Source organism: Dreissena polymorpha, chromosome 15 (genome assembly GCF_020536995.1).
Source record: "Dreissena polymorpha isolate Duluth1 chromosome 15, UMN_Dpol_1.0, whole genome shotgun sequence".
Lineage (NCBI taxonomy): Eukaryota > Metazoa > Mollusca > Bivalvia > Myida > Dreissenidae > Dreissena > Dreissena polymorpha.
The window spans coordinates 22,705,040-22,717,539 of NC_068369.1; the positions used below are offsets into that span (position 1 = coordinate 22,705,040).

Sequence of the window (12,500 nt, forward strand, 5' to 3'; positions counted from 1 at the left end):
ATATGTATATATTTATATAAATCTCAAAATGTTTAATGCGATTGCTAGAATTATGTGAATAGAAAACAGAAAAACGCAATTAAACAAACATATCACTTAAAATCAAGAACGAATACTAGCATCCCGTTGTTTCCGTCATCATTTTCTTGTGATAACGGAAATATATATTATTGAACAATGTGAATATCTGCTATTTTTAACAGTCGGAAATTATTTTGGTTATGAGATCTGATATAATATGAGTTAGAGTCGTGTGCTTCAACATTATTTATTTGCGTATTGACTCTTTGAATTTTGAAGCACAGTCGGGCAATGGTACTCAGCTTGCATAGTAAATACACAGGTGGAAGAAACGTACCCTGGATATTTTTTTTTTAGGAGCCCAATATATTCAAATAAATATATGAAATCATGTTTAATGAGAAAGACATTGACAAAGAGCCATGAAAAAAATACCCACCCTCTGATATTGGAATCATAACACAGTCATTAACTAGAATTTATCATAGACCTGTCTTCGCGGGCCGAAAAAATGTCAAAGGTAGCTTTAATTCAAAGCATCCCTTGATCCTCCTATGGGCAATTGGACAACCTTTCAAAAAAAAGTTAAAAATCTGCCCAGCCGTTAACTCACAGTCGGTCGATAACCAAGCAATATTTCTAGTCCGTTTGTCAACCCGAATAAATCTTCGACAGACTTTCAAAGTTTCAAACAACATTTTTTAGTTTTTCCCCTTAATCAATAGCTCGCGTCCTATTCCTTTAAAACAATGAGGCATGTCACATAATTCATGCATATGCAACCTCTTACCCCTAAAAACTTATTCCAAAAGTTTATATTTTCTTTGCAACACCTGTTTTAACTGTTAATTTGATTTACTTGACAACGAAAGTAGCCATCGCTCTTGAACCCGGCTTAGCAGTGAATTACACTGACCGAGCCAGGCACAGAAATATCAAATCAACAACAACAACGACGTTTTAATAAATGCCAATAAATGAAAATTATACTTATCATTCTGATTGTATTGGAATTACATGTAGTTTAAGGGGTAAGTTGTTGCTTTTGCATGCATTATTTGACACGCCTCGTTGTTTTAAAGGAATAGGACGCAAGCTATCGATTAAGGGGTAAAACTAAAAAATATTGCTTGAAAGTCGGTCGAAGATTTTTTCGGGTTGACAAACGGACTGGAAATATTGCTTGGTTATCGACCGACTGTGAGTTAACGGATGGACAGATTTTTTTTAAATTAACTTTTTTTGAAAGGTTGTCCAATTGCCCATAGGAGGATCAAGGGATGCTTTTGATTAAAGCTATTTTTGACATTATTGCGGCTCGCGAAGACAGGTCTATGATAAATTCTAGTTAATGACCTTGTTATGATTCCAATATCAGAGGGTGGGGATTTTTTTTGGCATGGCTCTTTGTCAATTTTTTTCTCATTAAACATGATTTCAAATATTTATTTGAATATATTGGGCTCCTAAAAAAAAAATACTATCCTGGGTACGTTACTTCCACCTGTGAGTAAATACTGCACGACGTTTTCTTGTGTTAACCGCAAACAAATGACTAAGTTATGTTAAATGCGTGAAATAAGCAACAAAGAAATATTCGAACTCTAATATCTTGCAACATACGAATCCCAGATGCTTACGTTTTTTTCAAATCAAGATTCGCATCTTGATATAGGGACTTTTATTACTATTTTACATTAAACTGACATAGATTGGGACCATAAATAAAACATCAATAAACGTCCTAGCTTAGTGAAGTGAAACTACATTTTCGGGGGGGGGGGGGTTACACTACACTATAGCCCCGAGGTCTGTATAATTTTGCAATTTCTATTCTGTGTGATACACGATTGAATCCGACATGTTCACAACGTGTTTTGTCTTTTGGATTGGCTTCATTTTCGTTGTATAACTGCGGCAAAAACCAAATGATATATGATACCTTTTAACGTATCTGCATATTAAATAACATGTCATAACTTTAAAAACTGATAGCAAAAGCTGTATTTCGACATTTTATCGGTAAATTTGCCCAACGCTGAATAATCTGTAACAAAAACACAACTTCACTTTTGTTGCGTGCTGATTTATGAACAAGGTATTTTAAGGACTTATTTATTATGTATTAATGTGCATAATTTACTATCTTTTTGATCTGATATCCAGTGAGGCGTAACTTCCACAAGAATCCTATTTTTTATATGATACTGTATTATGCCATATACGATGGATTTCAAAAGTGAAACACGAGCACAGTTACGATTGTGTTTGTTTAACATGACAGTAACATGCACATTGTCGTCGGTTTCAAATTTATTTGACCGACAATTATTAACAAGTAACGATGACCCACAATTTATTTGGTACTGATTTAAGCGTTTCATGTTATAATTATGTTTATGAAACATTATTGACATATTGTCCCTATTTACCAAAAAGTACCCGTTGTTGAGGAGAATTAATTATCATATTATACATATAAGCTATTTATACCCATCACAAATACTATGATACTATGTCTTCGTCGCTGACTGTTCGGGTGAAGCGGAAAAAAAACAACTCGTATATAATTATACAAGCCTCGTTTTATCTATATTTAGTTGACTTGTTTAATAAATTCAATACAAAATGACCAAGAATCTAAGATTCTATTGATAACATGACCATCAAATATTCTTTTTATTTTATGCTCTTTTCACCGTTTATTCACATTGTAAAGGAGTTTAACTGAAGAAATTCACCGGAATAATTACGTCAAAAAAATTGTGACGTCATTTCACAGTTATATAACTAGTGTAATAACACCCGTGTAATGAATAAGCATTACGTTATTTCACTCCTGGAGCGTAGGTAATGCAATAATTATATTTATGTATTCGAGCGCAACAATAAAACCCAATCCGATAAAAGTCAATTCCTTACATCCCTCCGCATTAGGATCTGCAGACCTAGAGCATAACATCACATCTGACAACATATCACTCGACCAATCAGATCCCTGCCTGCTTTTATGATTGTGAAAGTAATATTTAGTTATTAAACATTCAAATTTACACCGAACATATAATACAAATTATTGAGAATCCATTCGTTGAATATACCATTAGGATCATTTCTAAAAAGATATTGTAAATGGTCGTTTGTTTGGTTACATGAACTAAGCAATCTTATTATTAATTACAGCTCTAAAACGGCTTACTGCTTTTTGAAAAGGGAGCAGTTTATTATAGGTGGGATGCCGGCAAGTTTTTTTTAAATTCCAGATTTTCGAGAAGAAATTATTTTAAGAGCCATTATTAAATTCACTTGTTTATTTCACCATTTAAGTACATGCTTCAAACCTTCCTTTAAGGTAAACATGATTTCAATTGCGTTACTGGCTATCGCAATTGTATTTTTAAATTGTTTTTTTTCCCAATTTAGTCCCTTGTCTCTTTTAAAAACGTTGTTCAGGTTACACGAAACATTCGTTTATCCCTGCAAACTCTCGTCAACCACGTTCAACGCTTACCTTGACTTTAATTTTGGGCATGTGCACAGTGAAAATTACGAAGGTTATCTGATACAGGATTTGCACGGCTTCTTACCAGGGAAAGCTGCACATTAATGTCATAGTGTATGCACATTGGGTGCATAAATGTACCATAAAACTCGCGTTGCGTTCGTGAGTCTTATAGAATGGTAGAACGGACGTGTTACAACGTATGCCTACTCCCAGTGTGGGATTTCACGAGCTGAGATAACGATTAGGGTTTGAGCCAAAGGAAGGTATCAGTCCTTGGTGGAGAACATGTGTGCCTTACAGCCCGTGTTTCATTTGTTCATCAGACGTTTTTTACATTCTATACATAGATGGTTCCGTCACTACGTTAGTGTCACCTCTATACTAAGACGCATCACATTCCCCTGGTCTGGGGAATTATGCTTCCGCCAAAGTAGTTCTGCGTAGGAATGAAAATGTTAATAATGAAAGAAAAATCATTGCTTAGTGTGTGTTTAAACCGGAATGTTGGTTAAAGAAATGTTATTTAATTATGTTAAATGTGATTTTGAATCTCTATTAAGACTGATAGCGATAATCAGGAGCACGATTACCTGACCTACTTTCGCTTTCACTTTGAACTCGTAAAAGAAGTGCTACCCAAAATTCCTTTCGCGTTAGTACACAGGTCAGTAAGACCGGTGTGTACACAAAATGACGTTTTTCTGGGGTGGCATAAGTTTCCAAAATAGTGTTTTGCTTATTTATCGTCTAGGGATTTAAGGAGCCCATACACTAAGCACTTAGATAGTTCGACCACGTTCTGAGGAAATGCAGGACGGGGTGTGAACTTGCTTGAACGTGTCGGTCTGTCTGAGAACGGATTGGACGGACTAGAAACGGACTCGATCGGTGTAGCATCGTACAGGTAATTTCGGTCCGATCGCACTACGTTCTTGCACGTTCCTAACCCGACCTTAGTACGACCTATCCGTTCTTAGTACGTCCATTCCGTTTCCAGTACGTTGTTTCTACGTTTAATTGTAGAACGGGATGATCGGTAGACAATTTTGAGTAGGTTCAAAGTTCTGAAACACCTCTCCCTTTCAACCCCGTTCCAGGCCGTCCACACAGTTCGATGACACTTCGTAACACGTTGCTACTACGATCACTCCGTTCTCACACAGTTCGAGCCCGTTTAGTCACATTTTTCAGAACGTACTTCGTGTATCGGGGGTATTACAGAAAGAATCTAACGAAAAACGATGATGATGTAAATAGATATTATTGAAATAGGAAGTATTGGAACGAGTTTCAAATATGAATATATTGGTATATAAAGTTGCAATTGGGAAAATATCACGCGAGAAAGTTTAAAACGGATTTTGGTGTTATTCGACATAATGCTACATGTTACATTGATATTATAAATATTGTGTAATTTGAAAGGCGTTCCATATGAAATACGTGACGTTTGGAAGTATTCATACACGTAAATGTCTTAGATGTATTTTTTTAAGACAGTCGGTGAAAAGCGACAAAGTCGAGGTATTCGAAGTACACAGTGCTGACATAACCAAGTGCCATTTTTATCTTGAACAAAATACAGCTCATAACATGTTGTATTACAAAACTGATTCAGATGCAGTATGATTCAAATATAAAACTGATTAAATTATCAAATCTTAAACCTAGATGTAATTTACCTAACATTGTACTTGTCTTTAAGACTATTGAAATGTTAAAGCGATGAACCCAGATGGAAACAAAGGCATGGGTTCAAAAGAAAGTGTAAACAGTCAACTTTCAAACATCAAAGTTTCTAACCAATTTCGGCAATGGAACGACAACTTGTCACGACATAGATTTTGCCGTAAATGGGTCTATAGTAGCACCTGGTTCTTTAACTCTGTGTTTAACTTCTCTTTAATTTTCATTCCTGTCGTTTAAACGATCGCAAACTCAACGACTTTCGGAACCATGCAAAAGCATCAAGCATGACATCGAATCACAACGAAACATAATGGATTACAAAAGAATTCGACAAGAAAACTCTTAGTTGTTTTGTTGAACGCTAATCGTCTGATAGATTGAACCGATGTTAATTCATGAAATACGGTACGTTAATGATATCCTTGTAGTTAAAATAGGTGGAAACTGGCCGCATATTTTCTGGTAGGACATGGGTTGGACATATTACATCTATTGGCTATAATTCATGAATATACTATAATTATCCTGTAACAAAGTATTTATTAGGAAATTAAATGTTTCATATAATGCCTAAATACAGGGTAAAATTGATACGTTAACAGGTGAGTAAGTGAAAAGGACGTGTGTTTCGCATTATCTACAGTCGGATGCTCTTAACGTCGAGGAGGAAGCTCAAATTTATCGAAAAATACTAATATTATGTACGCGGTCATTGTGTGTGTACGTTCGTTAATGATGACAACAAAATTATAAACCAAACCACAACAACGATATATATTCAGATCATTTATTTATTTTTGATATATCACGGTTTTTAAAAATTAAAATGTTGTTTGCTTTGAATTGAGTAGTATTTTTTAAAAAGTACATTATTGTAAATAAATACTTGGTCTTTATTGTGTATGTATTTTTAACGGATTTTGTTTCACCACAACGACACATGTAATTTTTATTGTTTTATGTGGTATTTATCTATTGTTTTTTGTTGTTGGTGAAGCATTTAATCCGCTTAAGTATTTGATTCGCTTCCACCTACACGTGTTTAAAGTCGAGCTTCATTTTCGATTCTTCGCGCATTTTGCCATATAAGCATTTCCATTCCCAGCAGGACGAATAAACCTCTTCGTTATATTTCATATGTAGCAATAAAATGTTATTTAAGTGAACTACATTTAGTATGCACCTACAATTTAACTCTCTAACTTTAACGCATCCGACCAAAGTAAAATTCCACGTATAATGGGTATTGAGGAGAAATAAATAACAGCATTACTGCAATTTGTATTCCAAACAAATGTCGATGACAATTATGCGCATGCGCAAAAGCGAATACATAATGGACACGAACTTATCGACGTAATCATTTTCTGTTCAAGAAATAAAAGTCTAAATATATATCTGCTTAAAACTTTTTGAACGTGGAAATATGAAGTTATTATTATATCCGATCGTCAGGCCACAATTGACGAAATTGTTATTAGATGCGATAAATTATGCTATCTTTACTCACTTTGGAAAAAAGCAAACAAACGTAGTCCGATGACGTCATCTTATTAAGTGCAATAAAATCTTTTTTTTGCATTGCGTACTATTCTTCTATCATTGAACATCGAAGTAAAGAGGTGACACAAAAAGTCAAGAATCGATGGTGAAAATTTGCAAGACGTGCACAATAAACGTATCTTTATCTTCATTCTGAATTAACACTCATTAACCAGAATTAACGATTTAAACAACATTCCTAAAAAATGCATACATTTTAATACACAATTCGCTACAATTAAAACCATTTTTCAAGCATATCGAGTTTTCAATTACTGTTATCGTTCGCATTTTCACATAAAATAATAACACAGATTTTACGAACATTAACCTGATACTTGTGCGTTTATGTAAGCTGTGCAACTCGGGAAATTGAAAGAACATGAACATTATTTCAAACCGCCTAAGAGCAAATTTGTGTGGTATACGAGTTTTATTACTACCAAAGGTTCTTTTTGCATGATTTATTTGATTTTTCGCAAAGCTGTAGACTGAATGTAAAGTATATATGAGCGCGGTATCGTCGTTTTCATCTTAATATCTGAACGGTGAAGTAGACTTTGGGTGATAATCTACTGTGGCACAGAGACTTGGTCTAAAGTCGGTGTCTGGTTGAAATGAGAAGTCTAGAAAAATGATGAGCGCAATGTAGTAGTATTACCAGTGCGTATTAAAATTATAGTTAAACATTTGTCAATATTAAAAATCTGCGTTGTTGTAACTGCCTTTGATTTGGGTTATTCGTTAATTGGGGTACCCGAAAGCTGGTACGAACCCTTGACGAACGTTTCAAATATACAATAATGCAATGAAGAGTGTACATGAACATGCACAGTGTAAATGAATTCATTTGACATAGCTGCTTGTAGCATTTTTTATCTGTCCATTATCGTATTCTTTAACGTGGCCATCTGTTTCGTTTGAATATACATTGACTGGATATTGATATTCGCGTGGTCTATTGTCGGATATCAACTAGTATATACGGGCACCGTTTTATAAGGTCAATGTTTTCGATACTAGCAGGGTGTTACAAATGCTTAAGACGATAAAATATCCACATCTATCAAGAAAAGTATGCCTTCCACATGATGTAACAATGGCATCGACGATGAAATTTACTTAAAACATCCACTAACATCGTTTGGCAGAGAAAACATGTTCATTGCATATTTCGATTAATTGAATAGTTACACCTGTACCTGTAAACAGCATGTTTCGTATGTGTTGCACTGTTACCGGGCATGCAGCTTATGTTGCACATTCGCTTAACGCAATGCGCGCATAAAACAAAACAAAGCAAGACAAAATGGCACAAACACAACATGGCGATTACTCGTTGAGGAAAGTATTCTGTGAAATACTCAGCAAAATAAATCGACATATTTTTGATGTCAGTTTATATGAAATATGTTGCGATGTCACTGGTTTGTTTCGTATTTACTGGGTACCACATTAAAGGGGCCTTTGCACGTTTTTGAAAATTGACAAAATTAAAAAAAATGTTTCAGATTCGCAAATTTTCGTTGTAGTCATGATATTTGTGAGGAAACAGTAAAACTGAACAGTCAACATGCTCTAAAATATCCAGTATATGCATCTTTTGACGATTTAAAAACTTGAAAATTATAAAGCGTTGCAACGCGAAACAATTTTATAATTTGAAGAGTTCTGTTTTTCGTTATATTTTGTGACACAACGAGGATTGCTTATATAAAGTATAAAATACATCAGTCATGGTATTAGCACGGATGGCCGATTGGTCTAAGTGTTAGACTTTTGCTCCAGGGGTCAGCGGTTCGAGCCCAGTTGAGGGTTACTTTTTTCTTTCTTTAATTTTATTGTTGTTTTTATTGGAGCTTCCTAGATCCAATGTTTAAACTTATCAATATTAAGTAAGCATTTAATGACACACGTCAATATCTGTCAAAATCTGTGAAAAGGCCGCTTTAATTAACATGTGAGTAAATATAAAAAAAATAATTGTAAATTATACATGTCTTAAACAACCGCGACTCCAATATATGTCCATAGGACAACTTAAAGTGCAAAATCATTTGTTTACTTCGTCAGTAAAGTAGGTTCAAGCATGTGTGTCAATGAATAGAGAGGAATGCATACGGATTGAGCGTTGGCGGTTTGTGACAACAAAATATTACGACATAAGAGTACATTTCCCAAAACAACATTACAACACCCCATCTGTATAATCCGCCATTCACGTATGTCCATTATAACTTATTGCAATAATTGTGTTTGAACGCCGAATTACAACATAGATATAGAAAAATAAAATAAAGAATTAAATAATCGCATTCAAAAAACTTTTAGATACAAGTTTAATATTCTAGATTCATACGAAGACATTCGCACGTTATTTTCCATAATATTTTTGATAATTACTTACACCCTTAATTAAATTTCGTTGTAGATATTCATCCAACTAGTCGTTATTACTAAGCCCAATTGATAATTATGTGGATACGCCTGAGCAATAAAACCATTAATATAAGTTCCATCCGCTGCAGAAATTCACGTATTTCAACTTGGATTCATGGTAGGAAATACCAAATATGAATACATGAATAACACAGAGAAAATACCAATTGTAAGTTTGAATTAATTCATCATTTGCTTTTCAATGCAATTTAGAATTTTTCTAATGTAAGAAAATTCGATTTCAGTGAACAATATATAAAGTCATATATATATGGCAGTGATTATCAGTAACAGTATTTACCACTACCAGTACATTTTCCTGACAAATGAAAATACGTTTGGAAAATTTACATACGTCTGTTTCCCGTGCATCAATAGAAAATAACAGAACTATTAGCGAACAACGACCCACATATTACGTCTTTCTTTTCAAACCATGACGTCAAACCATGCTCACTTATGACGCTGTTTAGCTCACATTTTATTGACGTCATAGTACACAAACTTGTCACGCTTACGATTGTTTTCACGTAGGTTGTGTTAATTCGTTGTACTCAAGCATAAAATAAATATAACACTTTTTGCTTTTGATATATGATCGAATATGTGTTTCGCTCAGGGTTTTAGAAAAAAGTATATTTTCGTTGTGGATATCGTACAAGGAAATATCGTCAATATTTTCCATTTGTATGTATTATTTTGTTGTTGTTGTTTTCTTTCTTTGTTTGAGTTGTTATGAATTTATGCAAAATCATAAGTACTTGAAACATGTCACCTTTTTAATAGCTACAAGCTACAAGTATTTGTTTGAGGTTATTTGACACCCTTTGCTTTAACTCTTCCAGTGCTGGAACCGAATTTTGAAGGCCTTTGCAAACAGTTTGGATTCAGATGAGACGCCACAGAACGTGGCGTCTCATCAGGATCCAAACTATTTGTTATTCTGATAGTATTCTTTGAAAAAAAATTCAAAGAAAATGCTAATTTTAGAAATTCAGCAGACGACATTTTTGCAGACAACAAATTTCCCAGCATTCAAAGGGTTAACGCATCTGCCGCGTTGAAAGCTTGGCGTTTTACTTAAGTTCACAATTAGTGTTTGCATTATACTATTTTAGGTAATGTTAACCTGATATGAAGGTACAAAGCTAGATCATAAAGGCGAATTGTTTATAAAATAAGTCATTATTTATTATAATTAAATAGCAAATGTGTATACCTGGAATGCGATATAGTTTTATCCATATTTTAATTTGTTCACTTTGCACAATGAAGGTATTCGTGATCTTCACAAGAAAAACAATTGAGGTAATGATTAAAAATCCGCGATATCCTTTTAGAACAATTCGGGAAAAGATATTATAGACTTCGAAGAATGTATCAGTTCATCTTATATATAAGTTGTGAATCGCACAGGGCCTCTTAATGTAGAGAACGTTGACTAATGGAATTCACGCAATCCCATGGAAATGTATTGTAAATCTCAAAAGCATGCTGAAGTAAAAAGCAAACACAAGGAGTTATTTAAAGTCAGTTGGCCATCGTTATAGGGTCCATAAATAATTGTTGAATTCTCATCAGCGTCAATGCTAAGAGTGACACTTTTACACAATCGTTTTTAGGCGATTCAATATCACACATTGAGGCGTACCAGATGAAGTTGACACTTGATTAGAATAAACCGCAAGATTTGTAGCTTTAAAGGTGCATTCTATAAATTAATGTTGTTGAACTACCAACATAAATCATGTAAATATATAGCTACAGGATATACAAATACAAATTAATCAATGAGCATTGTACTTAAAAATATTTAAAATTATTATATATGTCGATTAATTATATTGGTCAATCAGTATACACTATGCAAATGAGATTCTCTATTAATAGGTATGCTCTTTAAAAATCTAAGCGAAAAATAATGTAAATGATATCAATTCTTTTATTTCACTTTTTTATGTTAATGTTTTGGGAAAACTTTAAAATTGTATCTTAATGTATTTTTTATTACAAATACTTTAATCACTGTGATAACACATGCATGCATTTGTGTTAGTGCATGGTAATTGGAAACCAGAATATTAAAACTAAAATTATGATTTCATTTCAAAATTGGCCTTAATAAATTGTTAAGACCAAAAATGCCTTATGGAAAGTGTAGTGTGTGTTCCTTCACAATTATAAATATGCAGGAAGAGCAAAGAATAAGGTTCTTGACTGTGAATAATTCTAATACACAATATTTCCTTTAAAATGTTGATTTGTTGTTTGTATGAATACAGCAGATCCATGTTAATCAAATATTGTCTTTCTTTTTTTAGATAAGTAAAATATTTTTTTCTGAATAAAATGCACACATTTTTGCTTCAAAGTAAATTATGTTTATTAGTATTCTAAATTTTTATTAGTAATTATTGTAATGTTTATTGTAATCGCATTGATTATAATAAACATTAAAATAATTACCCATAATAATTTAAAATAAAAATAAAAATAATTTACTTTGAAGCAAAAATTGGTGCTTTTTTATTCAGAATTTATTCTTGATCTTATCTGCAAAAAACAACAACAAGCTAAGCCTAAACCTCTGTAAAATAAATTTAATATGCATAGTATATATTATATTTTGTGTATGCGTTTAAATATTAACAAATCTGATGTACCTTAAATAATAAATTTATATTTAATATATTCCGTAAAATTTGTATTATGACTAGAAAAGGATTACGCCACTAAATATTCTTAAATATTAGTACACAAAAAGCAATTTGATTTATGTTGAATTTGATATTTATATTTTACCACTGGAGTAACATAATGATAATGGACACTAAATATTAGCTTTATTATATTTGTATGGAAATGTTCACGTTACCTTTTGTAAGGTTGTGAAATTAAGAATATTTATATTTCAACTTTAGTTATACAATGAATGCGCATTATTTGCAGATTTTTGTTGAAGCGGAAGGAAAAGTAGAATGGCGAATAAATTAATTTTGGTCAGCTAACTCAATAATATTTGTTATTATGATCAACGTTCCCATTCAAAATAGCCTTCATTTGTCTGTCAAAAACATTGCATAAATTGAAGTAGTTGTTTTCTGTTAAATGGATTCGAATCTAGAATACTTGATAAATTTCATGATTATATTGTTATAAAATGAAAAATTGAGACGACAATATATCAGAAAATGCAATAATCAATAATTAAATTACCTGGAACTGTGGTAATCCATTTTTCCTTGTTCTGGTCGTATTCAAAATAAATATTTTTGATTTATTTGATTTTGATATTTATATAATA

The 12,500-nt window shown here is 32.8% G+C and overlaps 1 protein-coding gene across 1 annotated transcript in view; it reads right to left on the reverse strand.

Annotated features, from left to right (window-relative positions):
• LOC127860755 (homeobox protein php-3-like) overlaps nt 1-12,500 on the reverse strand; it is a 53,715-nt gene that overhangs the window by 40,218 nt on the left and 997 nt on the right. The window lies entirely within an intron of this gene.